The following is a 23,574-nucleotide window of genomic DNA, read 5'->3' as shown; positions in this document are numbered from 1 at the left end:
GCTGGACCAACGTGGTATCCTGATCTGGTTCGAGACAAGACTATGTTGGAAAACGTCCAAAGAAAAGCCACCCGAATTTCTTTGGGACCGAGAAGACCTTTCTATGCAGAAAGACTTAGTATGGCCAACCTAACTTCCTTTGAACTTCGTTGACAACGTGGAGACTTAATTACAACTTTTAAAATATTAAAATTCAATTTTGGAAATCTCGATGAAATTTTTATCATTAATCAAGATGAACGTCTCAGAGGTCATCAGTTCAAACTGAAGAAAGAAAATTTTTCTACAAGATCAAGGCAGAACTTTTTACCAAATAGAGTTTTTGAGTGCTGGAATAACCTTAACGATAACATTGTCTCTGCTCCCTCTACCAATTCGTTCAAAAACAGACTTGACCGTTTTACATTATAGTTAAAATATTGTTTTTCTTTTAAACCAAAAATTGTAATTTTATTTCTTTTATTTGTAATTTTTGTTTTTTTTTTAGTAGTAGGTTATTAATGAAATTTCTTTGTTTTTGGGCATAATAGGGACTTAGTTCCTCTGCCCTCGCTTATGTATAATAAGAATAATAATAATAAATTAGAATAAGATAACAAGAAAGGTAAGGTACAGTTAAGATAATCACGCGAGAATAAAGTAAACCGTGAGAGAAAAGTTATTATGATTGTGCGGTACACACTTAATATTTCGACACATATACACTTTTTATATGATAAATCAAATAGTAATATAAATCAATAACAATGCCTGAAAGAGATACACCATACAAAAAAATATAAATCTGTATCATAACAAAAAAATAAAAGGCAAATAGTTCATCAACAAAGTTATATTCAGGTATAGTAGTTAAAGTAAAACAATTTTTACTGAACAGTTAGAACGAGATAAGATAATCTAATACAATTTGATTTACATTTTAATTATATTATATTATATTATATTATATTATAATACCAAATAATGAAAACCAAGACACGTTTTGTCATGAAGACAAAACGTTTTCGGAAACTATGTTCCATCATCAGTGTCTAGGTGTACATGTTTTGAGCCACTAAATATCAGGGTAAAAACCCGTTAAAATTTATCTAATACAATTTGGTTTACATTATTTGGTATTATAATATAATATAATATAATATAATTATAATGTAAATCAAATTGTATTAGATAAATTTTAACGGATTTTTAACCTGATATTTAGTGGCTCAAAACATGTACACCTAGACACTGATGATGGAACATGGTTTCCGAAAACGTTTTGTCTTCATGACGTAGCCCGTTTGGGTTTTTAATTTATATACCTTTTATAAAGGATTTTTACTTAAATTTTTTGTGATACATGGTATACAGCCAGCTACGGGAACTTAGTTTCCTTGTGGATTTTAATTTAACTGATAATAGTTCGTTCGGTTAGAGTTAGCCATAAATAGACAAAGTCACTGAACTGAAGTCGTAAATCAACTTCTAATGATTTATGTAAAAATGTCGGTAAACACAATTGGATATTCTGCATTGTACTTAGCCCGCAGCCAGTAGGCACAGGTAATGAGGTCTTGCATAGAACGGTCTCAATAATAAAGGCACTTGACGCGTGGCCCTCGCAACAGGTACATTGGGACTGCTCAAGCGGCGTGGATGATTCAGGTACAGTAACGAAATACGATGTTTCAATCTGCAATCTCTCAAATTGATCTAGGCAGAAAGAAAAGGAAGAAAGAGAAGCAGCCGAACAAGAACAGCACGTAGTAGTAATATAGGTAGCAGTGCAAGTAGTAGTAAACAGTAGAGACGAACGGTAGAGACGAACAGTAGATACGAACGGCAAACAGAAGTGACTTCGTTTCTTCGAATTGGAAGACGTCTGTTTGACAAAAGTAATATAGGAAGCACTGTGTGAAGATATATAGATAAGGGTGAATTGAAAATACACTTACCCCCGTTTAATGGAGACAAACCGCTTGCCACAGGAACCAACTCGAAAATAAATTTGAATTCTGATCTTAGACAAGCTAAGGATAAAAAAGGAGTGGGAGTATTGGCCGAAAGGTGTCACGCGAAAATGATACTTAAATGGCAAGGCTGGTGTGGTCGTTTTTGTAACCTAACCACTTTCTTCCGACAAGAATTATAATTTTATCGAAGGTAGGGTACTTGACAATGGAAACTGATCTCTTTGTTACTAGGAAGGGTTTCTATTTATCAAATGATAAAAAGAGCACAGAACATTGGGCGAATTATACCGTTGTTAAAAAGAGGCATGATTAATCGCTCGTTGCTTTTGGGTTATTTTTAAGGCTTTTAACAAAATATATAGACATAGGTAGCGTGAGAGTAATTTTCTAAAGGGAATAATTTAAGGAAATTTTATACATGCTTCAATACATTTCTCATTTTGTTGCCCATATATTCTTGTCTAGTAATGCATTATTTCTCTTACTATTAACTATTCCTATACCATAACCTATCTTCGTTTTATTTATTTTAAAGTCTAATGGATCCCCTTTCTATATTATCTGATTTAGAAGCTGTTGAAGAGCTTTCGTATTGCCAAAAGTAATCCCAGTGTCATCTGCATGCCAAAGGTTGCTAATGAGAGGCTGATTATATTTTTACATCATTGTCTGTATGTTCTAAAGCCTTATCAAAGATGTGTCATAAAATTATATTAAACAACAAATGAGAGAGTACGCATCCTTGACGGACCCGTTATATAGGTATTTGATCTGTTTCTATCAATACTCTCTGTTAATAAGTTTCTGTCGGCTCTAAAACAATAAACTGTGAAATGGATATCGTCGGCATAACCTGCAAAACCCTTAAGTCCACCTTTTATCCAATTTTACATCTTAACGCCATCTTTTGCAAAAAAATAGTGAACTTGTCTAAGAAATTGTAGAAACTTCAAAAATTCTTTAAATAATCTGCGATAAAATCTGTAAAATCCGTAAGTCCCTAACTGGCTGAAATCAAACAAGAAGTCAAGAGTCTTCACATGCTATCTTTATTGGTATTTAATAATTTTATATGGAGTAGGTAACAGCATAAACCTTGACAGATGCCAGATATAAAAAACTCGTATCCTTCAAAATGTAGTGCTATCGCTGTATGAGTAGAATTATTTACGCAAAAATATATTTAAACGACAATATACAAAATTTTTATATAACTAAAGAATAATTTTGTTTTCTTCCAATATATTAAGAAGAGTTAAAATAAGATATTTTCCCAACAAATCACTTAAAAAGTTTAACAATATTTTTATTCATACTGCTTTACAAAGTCATACTCAAATCAATATGGAATTACAGCATAAAAATCTGCGGCTTAGCAAGCCTTCAAACATAAAAATAATGCAAATTTTCCAATCCAAAACTTTGCGCATGATAGTAACAGCCCCTTGATACCTGAGCAACGCAACCATCCGCAATGACTCAGGACTACCAATCGTAAGAGACGTCATATCACCCCAAGACAATAAGGCCAAAATTTATAATTCAAATCACTCCAGCAAAATTATCAGTGAATTATATCAACCACCTATGGAGGAACAAATATTGAAGAGGTGTTCTACCATAAATTGTCAACGTTCTAGGAGTTAATTGGAAAATTGTTTCTTTTAATCACCATCTTTTAATCACCATCAATCTTCTTCTTTAAGTGCCATCTCCGCGGCGGAGGTCGGCAATCATCATAGCTATTCCGACTTTTGAGACGGCTGCTCTGAAAAGTTCATATGATGTAAATCCGTACTACTCTCTCAGAGTCATGACATTCTACGCCTCACTATGCTATATATATATATATATATATATATATATATATATATATATATATATATATATATATATATATATACAATCTTTACTATCTCTAAGAGTGCAAAAGGGTTGGAAATTGGTGTATTTATAAATAATTATTCTACAAATCGTCTTATTGGTTGAGCAAACCCGGAATTGCAGTTTACTTAAATTGTCATAGACGAATAGTCTTTTGTATAGATATTGCGATAAGCGTCTAGATTCCATCTACTGGTACATCATTTGTTAATAATTTTCAGATAGGTAGTTAAAATCTCTATCGTTACTTGTTAAAATTTTGTGGCTTGTAGTTGTACTCCACCACGAGCCGTTTCGGCAAAAAATTTGTGGTTGATTGTGTAGTTTTTTTATTCTGTAGACTAGTGATTTCTTATTTTTCACTTGAAGAATTGGCCTTGTAGATTTCTGTCTATGGTTTTAATAATACCATGTGTGATTTATACACACACCACAATATAATTAATATAATGCTGTAACGAATATTTTGCCTACCACATAGGGTATTATTATGGTTTATACGAACTCAAGGTTTATTTGGAGAAACTGGGTCGTGGATAAGTGAATGACACAGGGGGTCGGATTGGGGCAACTATGAAATAAAGGGGTACTTACATAAATCTCCTGGATAAATGGGCAAACAAAACAACAAGAAGGTCCTCTAGCTATTTAAAATGAATGGACGCCGTTTCGAGGAAACTTCCTGCTGGATGAAAGAAAAGGTTGTTTCTTCCTAAAAAACACAAAAGAGAGGAACTTTTTTTTTAAATAAATAAACAACATGGTTTAGGAAAAAAAATTAAACGTTTATTACTATCTCACCACAAACAGTTACAAAGTGAATAGTAGAAAAAGTCACAAAGGTAAATAAAAAAATAACAAAGAGAATATCCGTTTACAACATCCGTTGACAAGTTGGAACTACAACAAAACTTACAAATGTTACTGGGCTACAATTTGTAGCGGAAATGAATCATTACAAATAAAAAATTATCTTTTTAAGTTAAACTGTGTATAATAGAGGTTAACTTTTTCCTAAAAAAAAAACAAAACAAACTCTCAAATATGATTAGATATTTATCAGATGTCAAAAATAATAAAGCTAGCTGTCGTGTGTCAAAACTAAAGCTTAAAACTGAGAACAATTAAACTGACAGCTAAGACACGCCCTAAGACATATTATTATTATATTAAATTGTTATGAAAGCAACTGTTATTAAAAAATGTTTATTTTTACTTTAAGAATTAAACACGAAAGTAACCTGGATGGCACTAAAACTTTTGGGGGTGGAAACTAGACCAACACTCTCTGCCACACGAACAAATTTATCTCCATACTACGAAAAGTATTTTGAAACGGCTTCTAAGGACAACAATTTGAGGTTGAAATTTGGGGCCCAGGACACAAGCTTTGAAAATCTGCTTCTTAAAAAAAACTGGAACAATGTGGGTATTTTTTAAATTTTTGCAAACACCGTTTTACAAATATCTCTTATGAGAGACAGCATACAACAAAAAAACTGATCACTCTTATCTGAATTGACACATTACTTTGAGTATAAATCACTTTTTTCAACAAATTAGTCGGTTTTTTTCTACTAAATTAAACACGTCTGTACTCAATCGCCAACATTTCAAACCTTACGCAAAACTGTAACTATAAACTGCCACAATACACATTTCCATGACAAAGGACGAAAAACGAAGATATTACGAATTTGAAAAGAAATTCGGACTCCAATAAAACTAAACACGCCTTTAACAGCGGCCGGCCTTACCGAGAGTGAGTAAGTTCTTAAAAATCATGTGCTTAATTTCGTATAAACAAAACACTAAACGGGAATATTTATTTGAAACGCAGAATATTAAGCGGCTTCGATCAAAGAAAAATACCAAATAATATGCGTCTGTGATATATTTAAACAAACTGTAGCTTATATCAACTCGTCGACGCAAAAAGGATTGAAAATACTTTTTCTGTATTTTAACATATACGAGGGGATTTCAATATATACCAAGGAATGTTAAAATGCTACAATACATATATCTAGAAATCAACTCATACAAGAGTACAGAATGCACCACCGAGTAGAGCGATCTCCTGGCATTTGTTGTGTTTCCTCAACCACTCGCCATCAATCTACTCTAGTTACTCGATATCCTTTAAATCCGCCCAACTTCCACTATCCTAATGCTCCACCGTAAATTCAACCCAAGAAAGCAATCATGTTTAACTCTTACAACGTATACGTTCTTTATGTTAATCTTTAATAATCTCAGATTTGCCGCGCTACTAGTAAAATCACTTTTATTTTTTGTTCGACCAGATCCAATAGCTTTAAATTTATTTACATTGCTCTTTTCAAATTTCTTCTCAATTTTTTTTTTCATTCTAGCGATAATCATGATGGCGGGATCTTCGACTTTAAGCCTATGAGTTGGATGCTCAGTAGCATCTGTACATGCAACATCTTCTCATATATGTTTCACAAGATAAGTCTTAAGACTAATCCCGAATTGATAATAAAGTTCTCATCTCTCGTCCACATAAGCACACAGGAGCTATGCCGGAGACGGTTTTAGATTCAGTGTCACTAAACACAATAGTTCTTAATACGTCGGATACCAGTGTTGCTATCCTAGCAACATGGTTTTGATGTCCACCCTTTCTTTACCTAAAAACAGTTGATTTAAATATTTCTTTAAAAGTTTGGAAGAAACTAAAAAATAATAAGATAACATCAAATAAATTCGAAAATATGTTTCTGGTTACGACAATCTATGACTATTTTATTTTTCTTTTTGTTTTCACTATTTAAACTAATTATTTGGACTTAGTAATAGTATCTTCTATACCACAGTATTTCTTAACGTGTATTTGTTACATGCTATTTTCCTTTTGCATTTTTTTTGTTGTTAAAAAAAATAATTGCAAAAAATTTTGATAGTCAAAAAAAATAAAAAATATTTAAATATTAATTTATGTGTGTTAAAAGTCAAAGTGTTGTGACAATATGGTATATCAGATTTTTATCTGGATACAAATTTATCCGATACCAGAAGTTGAATTATATGATCAATCTTACAGTTGAATTATTTTGAGTATATATAGGTTTTTCGTACGTTCTCGAATAACATGCATTGATATGTAAATTTTTTGCATAAAGTAAAAAACTGTTGTTCGTTATTCAGTATTCAATTCGCTAGAATGGAAGTTAACAAATTCCTGCCTAGTTCAGTTTTTTTTTAAGAAAGAGAATTGTAAAATGTTTAAAATCCCCTTGGAAATGTTTCAGTAATCTCTGCAGTGCTTCTTCTGTATTAAGAATTAAAACAACGTTGACATAGGTGCGCTTTCCAGATACATCGATAAAATAAACCCGGAAGAGAATGTTAATGTATATATAGAAATAGGTCACGAGCTAAGGGAGCGAAATTTACGTTAGTTTAGACTCTACACGTGTTTGCTTGCTTGTTATATATCAATGATAACGTTAATAAACTTATGTAAAATGAAATTTATGTAGAAATATAAATAATTACTTTTGAGACCATTTTTCTACTCAATCATAAGTATCTTCTTCTGGTTTGTTACAAATATATATATATATTATTTAGCATCTGTATCCCTTTCAGGTGCCTTCTTAATATATAACGTTGCTTTGATATATTTTCTTATATATCTGTGCTCTGTGCGTAAAGAGAGTTAAGTCCCAAAACACTGTTTTGAGATAAATGCGTTTCAAGTTTGCAATAATCTGTTCGAGTTATAATGAATCAACTAAATATTTATTTCTCTTAATAACATAATTAATAAACAAACCGTAGAAGTATCATAAAAAAATAATAAACTTTTTCTTACGTGGACTTAACACAATTTGCACAAATAACATGAAGTTAACACGCTTAACGCATAACACAAACTATTATAAAAAGCATAAAAAATAATATTTATTAATATTAATTGGATTCTTGAGACCAAATGAGGTTTCAATAAATATTAATACAAGAATATTTAGCAAGAAAAAAAACTTCTGTTTATTAATTTAATTTATACTAAACCAAGTAAGTTCTATTTAATAACAAAAATAAAGAAAAACTAATGTGAAAACCAATCAATATTTTTTAAAAGTTTTATTTAGTATTTACATTTTTTCCCTTCTTCCTGCCAGTTTGTTTCTTTGCTTTATTTTCTTGGGCAGCTGTCATTTTTTTCGTGGTTTTCACATTTACTTTCTTTCTTTTGTCAATTGGTTGCACTCTCTCTTTATTTTCTGCATCAGGAATATCATCAGGGTAGGTATCCTCTGCTTCATTTGAGGTTGTTAAGTTTTTAAAGAATTATAAGAGGATGATGATTGTTTCCAGCAAGAGCTGTTTTCTTTTTTTCAATAAGGGCGTGTGATGTATCCCACTCCATGTGGCCTGGTACCAAAAATTTATGGTTAATCTCTTCTACGTTAGGAGGATTTTGCAGGGCTACCATACACATAGCAGCTACATGAGTATTCTTGTTTTGACCACCGCATGCATCTGAGTACATGGTCAAACTTTTTACAACAGGCTTTATAGCTTCACAAATAAATTTATATACACATGAGCCAACTTCATTAGCACCTCTACCAGCTACACCTCTACAAAGGTAACAGTAAGTTGTGCCGTCACTGCAATCGTAAACTGTTAGAATAAAAGTCCAAAGTTGTGCGTTTATAGAAGGCTACAGCATATTAGAAGGTCGTATTTTATTTCGCATACGAAATTAGAAGAAATTCGCTCGAAATCCAGTTTTTTATATTTTCGAATAGTGCGTATACGAATTTTTTCGTATACGACTACACGAATGGGTATGAACCATTCGAATTTCGATGCTAGTATACGATTAAAGTAATTTTTGTCATTTCAGTTGTCATTGGGCCCGTGTACGTCAGATAAAATTTCAGCTGATAGTTTTTAATCGTTGAACAATACAATAAAATTTACATTAATACCTACCATATTTTTACATTGAACTTTGTTTTTAATGGGTGGTTTAAATAATTTTTTAAAAGAAAGAAATAGTTAACGCCCTTGTCGAGGCGATAATATTAGCGGAACGAAGAGGCAAGTTTACCAACCCATTCTTAACCATCTAAAGGACTATTCGGATGTACAATTTCAAAAATTGTACAGATTAACAAGGCCCCTCACAATGGAGTTGATAGAATGGCTTTTTTTGTTCGGCCGACACTGAACCACCATATTTCATGCCCTTTTTTACTTCTTGTTTTAGATAACAAATTCACCATAAACTAGGTTAAGTAAAACTGCCAATTATTCTTCTTTTTTTATTATTTAAGTTTTGGTTGTTCGAATTTGCAGTGTTGCTGGTGCAAATTCTTTTAGTATACGTATAAAATTTCGAAGGACGTTCAAAAATACAGATTCAAATTCGTATACGAAATTTTTCTTTTGAGTTAATTCGTATACGAAAAATTTCGATTGAATTCGAAAATACGACCCAAAACTATGCACGAGTAGAGTGGGAAGGCACTGCTGCATGTAAAATGTCACAGTTTTGATTGAATCATTAACTTTTGAATTTTCTTTGTCTAACTTTTTAGACTCAATATTGTCAATAAAGTTTTGTCTAAATTAGTCTACAATTTAAAGGATTTAGATGGAAATGATCTTGGAAATTTTCATGTCAGGGATATCAAATTAGATGTCACTGATTCTATTGACGATGAGAATCAGTAATGCATATTAAAAATATATCTTTGGAGTAAAACTTGCAGTTATACTATTATATCTTACCTTTAAGTGTAATTTAAACTTACATATATCTTGTATTGCATATATTTTAAATTATCTTCTTATCTCTTTTGTTAAGCTTATACATATTTTTATTACCTGCGTTAACAAATATCTTCGTTATTTATGGACTTTTCAATAAAATATTTAGTTATGAGAACCTTTGCTAGAAAATTTATCTACTACCTTTCACAAGTTTGATTGTTATTTACTTATCTTTATCTTCGTTTAATAACACATTATCTCGTACCTTTGCAAGTTAGCTACTTGTATTACCTTTATGGTGTTATTAAAACTATTGCGGTAATAACTTATGTCTAATTTTCATACCTAGTGCAAGTGTCTTGTTTTTTCGTTGAGTGGGTTCAAATATGACAATTGTTCGGACAAGCACATAAAAATTGCCTAGGATGATTTATCTTCGCGGGACTTGAGGTCACTGCAGGAAAACTATTAACAAGGGCGTTAATATTTTCCATTTACCCATTAGGGGTGTTGCGTTAGGCATAATTCTTTATCTTTTGGGTGAAAGTAATCTTATGCATATATCTTCTTTTATAGAAACTTCTGGTGTAAGATTATGAAGCTTTGAAGTTTTTGATTGCATTTGAATTCTCTTTAACATTTTAAATACATACGTCTATATTTATGCAGTTCTAGTTCTATTTCTTTTGTAGTAGTGTTTAGTGTTATAGCAATTTTATATGATATTACCGCAACTTATCTTATCTTTGCTTTGTATTTTCCTTTATCATAAGTAAGCCAAATTTTATGCAGTATCTTTAATGTCTTTTGTGTAGAACTTTGACTTACTAGGTATTGTGAAGAATATACTTATCTTTATCTGACAATCAAAATTACTTGTGTTACCTAATTATCTTGATATTTACCTACCTTTAATTTTTGATACTATTTGGTACAAAATTACTTTATCTTATACTAGCTTAATGTCAATTTGCTGTTTTATTGACTTGCCTTAGTCCATAAATATGCATATGCAATATGCCGAGAATTCATTCTCATTATCTTCTTATCTTTAATAAACAATGTAATTGTTTCCAGACCATACTGTCTATTGAAGTTTAGTCATAATAAGTTTCTCTGATTTAGTTTACAATGATTGCCCTCATCAATGCATAACTACAATGAATTTTCTTTTTCTTGAGTGTTATATTTTAATGAAATTTTTTTTTATTGCATTTACAAGGTAGATTTAACCTTATGCATACTACTATTTAGAAATCTGATGTAGGGTTGTGTCTCTTTGAAATGACAATGGAAAGGTTTTGTTTTTTATACCCTCTTGTATAACTTTGCTCTATACAATTTTTCTGTATAGATTACTTTATTATTCTAACAGGTGCATAACGTTTGGATTTAAATCAAAGTATATTTATACCTAATTTTTCTTCTTGAGTTCAACTTAGTATAATTTTGTGCAGTTTTCTTTTCATCTTGTGTAAATTTTATACTTAATAGATGTCTAGATTGGTCTTACTAAATTTTTACTTATTTCGTTTATATTTTGATGTTTATCTTATCTTTATTAACTGCTTATAATGTTGTACTCATACTATCTCATGCAATATATGCAACTAAAATCTAGATTAGTATTATGATAACTAATATTTGGATTTATATACCTACTGCATTACTGATGATTATGATATCTTATCTTTTATAACTTAATGATTATATGCATATCTAGTGATATTACTAATATCATAATTACATTAGTTTAAAATTAGCTTCCCTTAAGAACTAACATTCTTGAAAGAATGCCTTTCTAACGATGTTTATCTACATGAGTGATAGATACATCGTCCCCATATTAGTTGTTTTTGTATGGTATTTATGTAATTACATATATATGGGACCGAACTGTGGTGGAGATGTACATTTATACCACTGGATCTTCCTTTAATGGTAAGGTTGTCTTTAGGGTATGGCGTCGGAGGGTTCATAGTACACAGGACTGTCGTCTCCGAGGAGCGCTTTCGAGGTTTAACCATGGATTATGGGCTACTGCGTTCATATATATCGTGATATATATGAAAATATACACAATATATATTATAATATATATCATGTAATGATCGTGTATCGATATATCGAATATAATATATCGTGTATCGATATATTATAATCGTATAATGTGCATTTACTTAAGTGTCTTTACGTCTTTACAACTTTAATATCACTGACTGCTACATATCCTTTTAAGGTAACACATGTAACAACTTTTCCATGCTTGTGTGGTTTTTTCATATTGTTCTTTTTAGATGAACTGATGATGCTTTCTGATTGAGAAAGCAAAACGTCTTCAATAAATAGAAGAAGTAGCCTTCAACTTTGTCTTTTTTCTCCACCTTTTGACCGAAAAAACCCACCAGTCTTCTGAGTGATCCTTAATTTATATTGGATTGACGGTCGTACTCCTTTTCTCGATATAAATATATATATATATATATATATATATATATATATATATATAATATCTGCATACGTCATCCTTTTCGAGACAAAATATTATATCGTTGTTTATTATCACCAAATCCTTCCGGAGACATGAGAATTGCATTCTATCTTCTCGTTTCTCCACAGAAAGTTGTAGTACATTGTTAAAATTGAGTCTGCCGTCAACTATGGTTAAAACTTTAGAAGACGAATGACTTCTTGCACTGGTGGCCACGAAATCCCTCAGTTCCTAACGTATGTTCAAAGTTTTACAAAATTTAAAAGACGATTTATACCATTAAAGAGGTAATATAGTTTTATAGCTGTTGTTGACTTTCTTGAATAAACCTTCTAAAAGTTTTCGAAATAATTGGAAATAAAATAAAGAATTTTTATTTTGCAAGTAAGCAGGAGTTTACATAATACATTTACGAGCAGTAGTTTGTTTATTACATGTAAATTGGCATATTATTTTAGAATATTATAGCTAATAGATACTTTTTAAAATAATGCTTATGTTATTTAGGAAAATTTGTTTAATGAACAACTAGACCAAATGAATAGCAGTTTTCATTTTCTTGTTTTTCTGATTGAAATATTTTTTATGTAATTTTTAAATTCTAAATGTCTAAAGATGAATAGTTAAAATATTAATAATGAAAATTAGTACATGAACAGTTGTAGATTAGTTGTATCTAGACATCCGAAATTAATAGTGTGTTGAAACATGTACATATTATACAGTATGATGCAAATGTATGGAATAAATTCATTATTTCAGAAACATACGACTTTTAAAAAAAATCTTAAAACACGTCAATTTTAATTTTTGAATGACCATCAACTATATATGTCGGACATTATAATGTAATGACGTAATGTCCACGATTTTTTTAAATACAAACCGAGGTGCGACAGTTCATTTGAAAGGTCTCCTTATCGCCTTTGCAACGATATAATAATTTAAATATTTATTTCTACAGGTTTAACCAAAACTGTTGGTTTATTAATACAATTAGCTTACAATAAATGTTTACTTAAATACAATTAAATTACAACAAATGTTCACATTGACGACCTTCAGCAATAATATAATGTGAAAGATGGGCAATAAATTCTTTCCTCGCGTTTTCGATGACTTCAGGTGCTATTTGTGCAATTTCCGTTCTGATGCTCTCCTTCAACCCTTCTACATTATTCGGTCGATTTTGATACACTCTGCTTAAATATGATCACAAAAAAAGTCTAACGGAGTCAAATCTGGAGACCTTGGTGGCCATTCGATGGGCCCCCTTCTACCTATCCACCTACCTGGGAAAACATTTTAAGGTAATTTCGTCCCTCAACGCCGTAGTGTGGAGGAGTCCCATCATGTTGGTACCACAAATCATTTCTATTTGGTAATAGCAGATTCAGCTGTGTCAACAGATAATCCTGAAGAAATTCTAGATAACGAGAAGCAGTTAAGTTTTCTTTAAAAAATATGGCCCTACAATTTGATTGTTTATAATGCTGGCCCAAAACATTGACCTTCTCGGGATATTGTGTCCTATACTCTTTCATCCAATGTGGATTTTGACTTGCCTAGTATCTATATGTCTGTCGATTTACGTGACTGTTCAGCATAAAAGACGTTTTATCAGAAAAAAGTACCTTGTATATGAAACCCTGATCTCTTTTACATTTTTTCATAACGGTTTCGCAGTATTCGATTCTTCTATATAAGTCATCTTTTGATAGCTCCTATATAAGATGTACTAGACATAGACATTCTTATCTAGTGCGACCTGCCTAGAACTGGTATGGTGATTTTCTTGAAACGCCAGTACAACGTCCAGTTTCTTGGCTTCGGATATTGATTTTCTACCACTTCTGGGAAGATCTTTAACATGGCCCGTTTTTCTAATTTTTTTTTTAAATTTTACTTACTGTTGATTGAGTAATTGGTTCGCGATTGGGGTATTTAGCATTAAATAAATTACGAACTTCTGCTCGAGTCCTCGCTCTACCTCCATAACCAATCGTTATGGAGGTAGTCGGCTGTTATTGATGTCGGCAAAAAACTCGAAGAGTAAAAATTTGACGTCTATTATTTGATAGATTCACAGATCACTGGCAAACAAAGACGAGTCAATGAAAATATTAATTTAAATATTTTTGAAAAATTACTTGAATACTTACTACAATAATTAATTTCAGATTATAATGTAGTATTGTTTATTATCAATTTATTGTTTTTTCGGAACCTGCAAAAAACACCATTTTCTTTTAATCCCAGTAGCGTTCCTTAGTGTATTTTAGTTCAGTAAATGAATATTTATTGTAATTCTATGTTACTTAACAAAGTTCATAATTTTGGTGAACCCTGTAGAAATAAATATTCAAGTAATTACATCATTGTAAAGACGATAAGGAGACCTTTTAAATGACCTGTCGCATGACCTCGGTTTGTATTTAAAAAAATCGTCGATTACGTTATTACGCCGACACTGATGACGTAATGTCCAACACATATAATGTCAGTTGATGGTCATTCGAAAATTAAAATTGACGTGTTTTAAGATGTTTTTTAAAAGTCGTCTGTTTCTGAAATAATGAATTTATTCCATACATTTGAATCATAATGTATAAGTTAATACAGTGAAAATTTTTCACAACTAAAACTAAAGTCTAAATTATATTTTCTATTTAGTATTAACGTGCTTGGCTACTACAATGACTCAACTTTACTGTTACAGTAGACCATATCACTACGATTACTAACACAAGGGCGTACCACAAAGAAATAGAGACGTGCCAGATGAGACAAATATTGAACAACTTTACGAAATGTTGGTGGATGCCTTAAAGAAGGCAAAGAAGTGCCAAGCCAAGCAAACAAGGAAACATGAAAAACTCACAGAAGACACAAGAAACCTAATTCAACAAAGAAGGGAAGTGAAAGATAAGCACACAATGAACATTGCAGAGCTTAGTAATTGAAACAAAACCATTCCAAAAGCCGTTAGGAATGACATAAGGAACTTTAACATTAAAAAAGGAGCTAACACCGAATATTTATGCCATATATAAACAACAGAAAATCCTGAAAATCATCGCAGTGTACTACAAAAACATTATATAGTCAAGATGCTCACATTCCAGAGGTAGAAATCCCAGCAATACAAAATCAAGGATCAGAGGATCTTTCAGATATAATCGAAGAAGAAATTAAATCAGCGTTAAAAGGTATGAAGAACAGCAAAACACCTGAAAAAAAGGCATTGTAAGTAAAATAATAAAAGCTTTAAAACTCGTTATAATGACTGCCTCTTTGAAGGAATTACACAAAAAAAATAGTGGGAATAGTGGCATTATGATAATATTGCATAAAAAATTTGATGTAACAGAAATTGGAAACTAGAGACCTATCACCTTATTATCTTATTTATATAAGCTCTTTACGAGAATAATTACTAACAGACTACGACCTAAGCTAGATTTTCACCAACCCCTAGAGCAAGCCAGATTTAAGAGTGGCTTTGGAACGAATGACCACCTACAGGTAATAAAATCCTTAATAAGAAAAGTTATAGAATAAAACAAGCCATTGATATTATTATTACTGGCAGACTTTAAGATAGCATTTGACTCAGTCCAGCATAGCTTCATCTTACAGACTGCAGTATTGATCATAGGTACAAAGCTCTTCTTCGCAATATTTATTTAATAGCGCCACAGCTGCAGTGAGAATGTACTATGAGGACACAAACACATTTCCCTTGACTAAGGAATTAGGCAAGGGGACAATATTTCTCCTAAACTATTTACCGTTTTATTACAAAGTGCCACGAGAAACAATAATAAGAAAGTATGAGAGTTATCATAACTGGACAGTTTTTGAACAATTTACGGTTTGCAGAGGACATATTCGCAAGATTTTCTAGCAAATTTGTTTAAATTTCGAGGACAAACATAACAATGTTCAAATTATTTTGTAATCGCACAGGAGATGGTGCGGGGTATATTTTCTATGGGCAGCAGGGATTCAGCTCTCTTCCTTATTTCTCTTGGCAACCGAGGAATTGTTGATCTAACTTTAATTTATAGTCGGAATAATTCCCAAGCGCACTTTTCAAGAACGTCACTTCGTTTTATTTTTTGTTAAGGATAATAAGCCTTACACACGCAGAGGGCGTTTATGACAGAAAGATTTAATAAATTGTAAAACACAACCATTGTTGTGTCAGTTATCCTTACTGGCTTTTTGTCATCTCCAGTATCTTCGTTTATAGTATCATCATTGTGTATGTAGGATATCAATACTACCGACTTACTTTTCTTTGGGACATATAATACTATACTTCAATCAGCTTGGAAACCGAAAAGAGCTGACTTAGCTTCTCAATTTTTCTAGAGCAGAAATTCTTGAGTGCTTAAATATGTAAGTTCTTCTCCAGTAAACTATCGACCAAAGATAAAATGCTAAACCAGTTGTATGCCAGATGCTCCTTGATATGTGACAAACAGTGACCTCCATAAGTACCTAGGAACGAAAACTGTGGACATAATCATCAAGGAGATGGCAGGAAGTCACGAGCAACGACTTCATAGGCACGAGAATATTAAGGCAATCCAGCTCCTCGATACTACTGGGCAAACTAGAATATTGAAGAGGACAAAGCCTTTTGAACTAGTTTGAGTGATAGGTGATAGTAAAAAGCAGAGCATAGTGCTTGTACGCGTGTGCATGTTAGAGTAGTGCACTATCTTGTTATTAAAATTGCTCATTGGTTACTTATGACCAGATTGTAATTGTTATAATCATCATCATGTTAGTGATGACTATGGAAGACAGAAGACACCACGAAGAGGTCGGCTTTTTAATCTTCCACTATTTTTGTTATTTTTTTGTTTTATTATTTTGTTTTTTTTTTATTTTTAATTTTTTTTAGCTTTATTTTTTTAGATTTATTTTTTTACTTTTATATATCTAGTTTTCTTAATATCGTAAATTATGTGCAATTGTACGTAACTAATTTATCAAGTCATCTGCATCATATGTATCCACAACTTTTTTTATTCTATGTGCGGATTTTTTATATTTCTTATGGGCGGGTAATGCCAACTAAGGTATTGCACTATTTTTAGTTCATTTATAGACTGTTTGCTTTTCAACGCATTTATAAACTTCCAGATAGTTGGATAATGTGCAGAAAGCTGTTGTTCGAAATCACGATGCTATCCCTGCACAGAGTTGTTCGTTTTAGGCAAATTATTATGTTGGACTATACTGTAACAATTCCACATATTTATTTTTAAATAATAATTCTCTTCTATTTCTTCGTTGTGGGCGTCCAATCCAAAAGACTTCAAAATGATCGACTAATGGTTTTGCTTCAGTCGGTAATATGTCGCTGTCACATAACTGTTTAAATGCGGTTTCTACATCTGCTTCTGGTACATATGCAACTGTAACCAACATTTAAGACGTACAGCAAAATTTTCATCTAAATCGTATTGTTTCTGTAAACTACACTGAATTTGACTATAAACTCTGACATAAGTGAAAAAAGCAATCTTAATGTCACAAATTCGGAAATATAGTTGCCACTGCATTTAGAAAGGCCTTCTCGAAGTCAGTTCTAATTGTTAGCACTGCTAAAACATGAGAAATTAACTTTTTTAACTAATTTAGTGCTCGCGAATAAGTTTCCTATAATTTTTTGAGCAACAACATCTTCTTCTTATTCTTCAGCCTTAACTAATCCAACTTTGAACATAGGCCTCCCCCTAAATCAATCCAGTATTTTCTATTTTGCGCCACTTGCTTCCAGTTGTGTCCTCCGATCTTCTTAATGTCATCAGCCCATCTCATTTGTGGTCTTCCTCTGCTTCTTTTTCCTAACCATGGCTTCCACTGTTGCATTTAGTGGTTCCATCTCTTATCCTTCAGTCGGGCATTGTGTCCTGCGAAGCTCCATTTTAATTTGGCAGCATGTTCTCCTGCGTCTTTTACTTTGGTTTTGCTTCTAATCCATTTGTTTGTTTTTTTGTCTATAAGTTTTACCTCGAGCATTGATCTTTCCATCGCTCTTTGTGCTTTTACTATTTTATCCATACTGGACTTGGTGAGTGTCCACGTCTGTGAACCATACGTAAGTATAGGGAGGATACACTGATCGTAAATTCTGGTTTTCAAATACTGTTCTATTTTAGTGCTTTTCAAGATCCAACTCAGTTTTCCAAATCCTGCCCACGCTAACCTTATTCTTCTGGTAATTTCGGCAGTTTGATTTTCTTTGTTAATTTTCATTATCTGTACATTAGGTAGATGTATTCGCTTACTGTTTCTAAATTTATGTCGTTCAATGTTATTTCTGGAATGTTCGGTGTATTTGTCATTATTTTTGTTTTTTCCAAGTTTATCTTAAGACCTACTTTTTCCGAAGCTTGAAATAGTTGCGTAGTTGCGTCATCATGGTCTATAGTTCTTTAAAACTTGTAGCGAATATTACAGTGTCATCAGCGTATCTTAAATGACTCAGTTTTCTTCCATTAACATTTACTCCCTTATCTACTCAGTTAATGTCTTTGAACACGTCTTCAAGTCCAAGTGTAAATAGCTTTGGTGAGATAACATCTCCCTGGCGAACTCCTTTGTTGATTGGTATAGCTCTGGTTTTCGCGTCAATTTGTAATTTGATTGTAGCTTTCTTGTAAATATTGTGTATGAGCATTCTGTATCGGGAGTTTATCCTGCAGTTGTTCATAGCTCTCTCTATTTCGCCCAAAGTTCTATGGAGTCGAATGCCTTTTCATAATCAACGAAGCCAATATATAAGTTCAAGTGATATTCATTGGCTTTCTCTATTAGAGTTCTGACTGTAAGAAGATGATCCGCTGTACTGTTTGTTATTACTCTCATCAATAACAACATCTACACTAACGAAATGTGTTGCAAAAATTTAAGTACAGTCTTAAGTACAGTTCTTGACCGGGACAGGAAATGCATCACCTGTTGCTATTTATATTCAATTGGTACAACTATGTCTTCTCTTTTACTTGGAATGGCTGGACAATCGTTCACTTTTGCACAATTATTTCGGATACTATTTAAAGATAATATACATGGTAAAGCTACCTTCGCGACCTCACTGATTTCACTTGATTTTTAAGATATAATATAGTGTGGTGAATCACGAGAATTGCTAGCAGCAGTTGGAGTATCTTGTTTGAATAACGAAACCTAACCGCTTCTTCATCGATTGTTATACCTCGAGATTTACATTTTAGGATTTGATGCTCCCAGCAACACCAATACATTTTATCTTGTAAAACTTTGTTTTTAAAATATACATATCCATTTACCAATAACTTTGGTTTTCCCTTTTTACTTTCAATCTACAATCCAGTCATGATTATTTCAGTAGTCACAGTCAATATAAACCGGAAAAAACAGTTTCAAGTTTTATTAATATCTTGAAATGTTTAGAGGATTAAATAAGGGACTCTAAATGATAAATATATAAACTTCGGCCTATATATTGTGTAAGTAGTTTCCTGTTATTTGTGATATATTTTTTTTTATTTATTTACACTATAACCACCAGGGTTATTAGCGACCTAAATATATAATACAGGTAAAGTTATAAAAAATTACAATAATTGATACAGTCCTGAGTCTTTAAGATAACTTATTGTGTTTTTAATGTTCATGTTTTTTCCTAGGGCTTCCTTTATATTATTTGGTATAGTGTGCTTCTTTCTTGCTGCTTCATATGTTTTGCACTGAGTTAGTATATGCTTCACGGTGAGTGTTACTTGACAATTTTCACATATTGGTGGCACAGTTCGCGTAAAGAGGTGTTTATGTGTAAAGTTACTGTGTCCTAGTCGCAAACGTGTTATTCTCACTTGGTCCTGTCTATTCGCTGTGGGCTGGAACCATGGTTTCACTAATTGTTTGATTTCCTTGAGTTTATTTTGTGATGCACTCCACTTATTTTGCTACGCACTTAACACTTTATGTTTTATTTCTGACTTAAAGTCATCTGAAGAAACCTCATTAATAAGAATGGAGTTCTGGCTGAAGGATGCTAAGCGTGCTAGTTCATCTGCTTCTTCATTTCCTTGTATACCTGAATGTGATGGAACAAACATGAAGTCAACAGTGATCTTATTATTATTTAGAATCTCTATTTCTGATTTGATATGTAAGGCAATTGGATTATTGGTATATAAACGTTTGATAGTGTGAAGTGAGCTTAGTGAATCGGTTATTATGAGAGACGGGGACCGTTTTGACTCTTTTATGTGGATAAGTGCTTGTAATATTGCAAACAACTCCGCAGTATATGACGAAGTAATGGGCTTGAATTTCAATTTTAAGGATGTATTGGGTGTAAGTATGGCTGCACCAACACCGTTTGAAGATTTGGATGCGTCAGTGTATATCTTATAGTGATTTTTATAAGTTTCCATTTCTGTTAAGAATGATTGTTTGATCAGGTCTGTTATAGTCTCACGTTTTTTATATGTACTAAGGTTAGTATTTATCTTGGGAATCGGTATTAACCAAGGTGGAGAAGTTAGGAAATTTGTTGGGAGAATTTCAGGAAATTTAAGATGTAGGTCATGAAGGTTTCTTCTAACTCTTTCGTAAAATGGTGGATCTAGTCTTGTTGTAGAGAAAGTGTCTTGAAATCGATCTGTGAACGTATTGGTATAAGTAGGGTGTTCTTTATTACTAGCTATTTTAGAGGCATATGAAAGAGAAAGGTAGTTGCATCGTAAAATTAGTGGTGGTTCTCCTGTTAAGCACTGTAAACTTTCAACTGGTGTCGTTCGAAACGCACCTGTAGCTATTCGTAGAGCTGTGTTTAGAACAGTTTCTAATGTTTTCAATACTGATATTTTACTTGATGAATAAACTATCGTACCATAGTCGAGTTTGGATCTAATTAAAGATTTATATACATGTAATAGTGTATTTTGATCTGCTCCCCAGTTTTTGCTGGAAATAGTTTTCATAAAATTTAGTCCTGCTTGGCATGATTTTTTAAGTTCTTCTGTATGTTTTTTCCAGGTGAGCTTTTGGTCAAAAACCATACCTAAAAATCTGATATTATTTGTGAAACTAAGGGTTTGATTATATAGCTTTAGATGTGGAGTTAGAGTGTTATTTTTTCGTGTGAATAAAACACATTTAGTTTTTGTTGGTGAAAATTGTAATCCGATAGTCCTAGACCATAATTCTAACTGATTAATTGTTTGTTGTAAATGTTTTTGAATTGATGTAGAGTTTTTTCCTTTGGCAAATAAAACTAAGTCATCAGCGTATAATCTTCCTTTAACAATCGGTGAGCATTGTTGAAGTATGTCATTTACGGCTATTAGAAAAAGGGTTGAGCTTATAACTGATCCTTGTGGTACTCCGTTCTTTTGAATTTTTTTATCTGAGTTAACGTTGTCTGATCGAACTATGAAGCTGCGAGAATGAAGAAAATTGGAAATAAATTTTAACATATTGCCTCTGATATTCCAATTATGTAATTTTGATATGCCAGACAGTATCATAAGCTTTATTAATATCAAAACAAAACTGCGATACAATCTTGCTTATTTGCAAATGCTTTATGTATTCCTGACTCTAAGTCTATTAGGTTATCTATAGTGGATCTATTTTGCCTAAATCCGCTTTGTTGTGGAATAAGTAGTTTTTGTTGTTCTAAATACCATCTCAGCCTTTTATTTACCATTTTCTCTAACACTTTACATATAATATTGGTTAAAGATATTGGTCGATATGACTCAGGTGATGTCCGGGATTTCTCAGGTTTAAGAAGTGGTAGTATTATTGCTTCGGACCAAGTTGATGGGAAAACCTGGTTACTCCAGATAAAATTATAAAGGTCTAGTAATAAATTTTTTCCATTGTCTGGTAGATGTAGTAGAAATGCTAAGGGGATACCGTCTGGTCCTGGGCTTGAATCTTTGGAAGAGTTTAAGGCTTCAGCAAGTTCTAAGGAAAAAGGAACGTTAAGGTTGTGAATCTCATGTCCGTCTGATCCCAATACGTTTTTTCCACGTTGTTTTTATGTATTTTAAAATTATCAGTGTAATTTTGATCACTGGAATTTAATTCGTATTGGTCTGCTAACATATCCACGATTTCTTTTCTATCACTAATTATTTTGTTATTTTTTGCTAGAAAAGGAATCCTATATGGTTGGCTTTTGCCAGAGATTTTCCTTAAGTTTCTCCAAACTGTACTTGTGCTTGAAGAGGTATTTAGAGATGAGATGAATTTTCTCCAGGATTCTTTTCTATTCTTTTTTAGAATGTATCTTGCCTCAGCTCTTCGTTTTTTGTAGTCCGTTACGTTTTCGTCTGTTTTATGATGCTTTAGTTTATTGAAAGATTTCTTATACGCTCTTGTAGCTTGGCTGCATTCAGGTGTCCACCACGGAAGAGGTTTATGTTTCTTTAAAATTTTTGTTTTTCTTACATACGTCTCTGCGGCTGCTGTGATGGTTTGTAAAAATGTAATTAACTTGTCAATGTCATTTGATGATGTAAAGTTGGTTTGGTTAATGTCCTGTTCGATCTGTTTGGTAAAATTAGTCCAATCAGCATTTTTAATATTCCATTTTGAGATAGGCGATTCGATATTTGTGGTTTTTTGATGCGTTAAAGAAATTATAATGGGGTAGTGGTCACTACCATATAAGTAGGGTAGAACGTCCCATGTTAACGTAGTGGACAAAACAGGGTCACACAGAGAAATATCAATTGCCGATGATGTGCCATTATGTATGTTGAATCTGGTTGGTCTTCCGTCGTTAAGTAGATTCAGATTTTGGAATGTTATAATATCTTCTATAATTCGTCCTTTTGGGTTGAGTTTTATGGAACCCCACATCGGATTGTGGCAGTTAAGATCTCCAACGATAATTCTAGGTGAAGGAATTTGTTCCAAAACAGCTGTTAAATCTTCTTGGGATATGGTTTGATTTGGTGGGATATACATATTACATATATAAATCTTTTGAGGTATATTTATTGCAATAGTTATTAATTCAATGTTATTTGAAGTCACTGGTAACTGTGTGCTCATGAATTTATCATCCACGTAAATTGCTACTCCTCCACTGGCCATGTTTTGGTTTAATCTGTTATTATAAAAACATGAATAATTACGAAAGTTATATACATGGTTTGAATTTTTGAAATTTGTTTCCTGTAGACAGATAATAGATGGGTGTGTTTCAGAGATAATATGTTTTAGTTTTTCAAAATGGGTGTAAAACCCATTTAAGTTCCATTGAAGCAGAGAAGTGAATGTAATTATTCTTTAAAGGAATTATTTATCGATGTGTCGTAATCTTCTTCCGACAATGAAGTATTCACAGAGAGAAAACCTATGTGTTTGCCAAGTTTTCGTATTAATTTGGTGCTTTTGGTTTTCATTCTTCTGTCAATGTAGTGTGGATGTAATTCCGATAGAAACTTTATAAGTGCATGAGAG

The sequence above is a fragment of the Diabrotica undecimpunctata genome, unplaced genomic scaffold, assembly GCF_040954645.1.
Source record: "Diabrotica undecimpunctata isolate CICGRU unplaced genomic scaffold, icDiaUnde3 ctg00000578.1, whole genome shotgun sequence".
NCBI classification, from domain to species: Eukaryota; Metazoa; Arthropoda; class Insecta; order Coleoptera; family Chrysomelidae; genus Diabrotica; species Diabrotica undecimpunctata.
Note: the sequence above shows the minus strand (reverse complement) of the source record.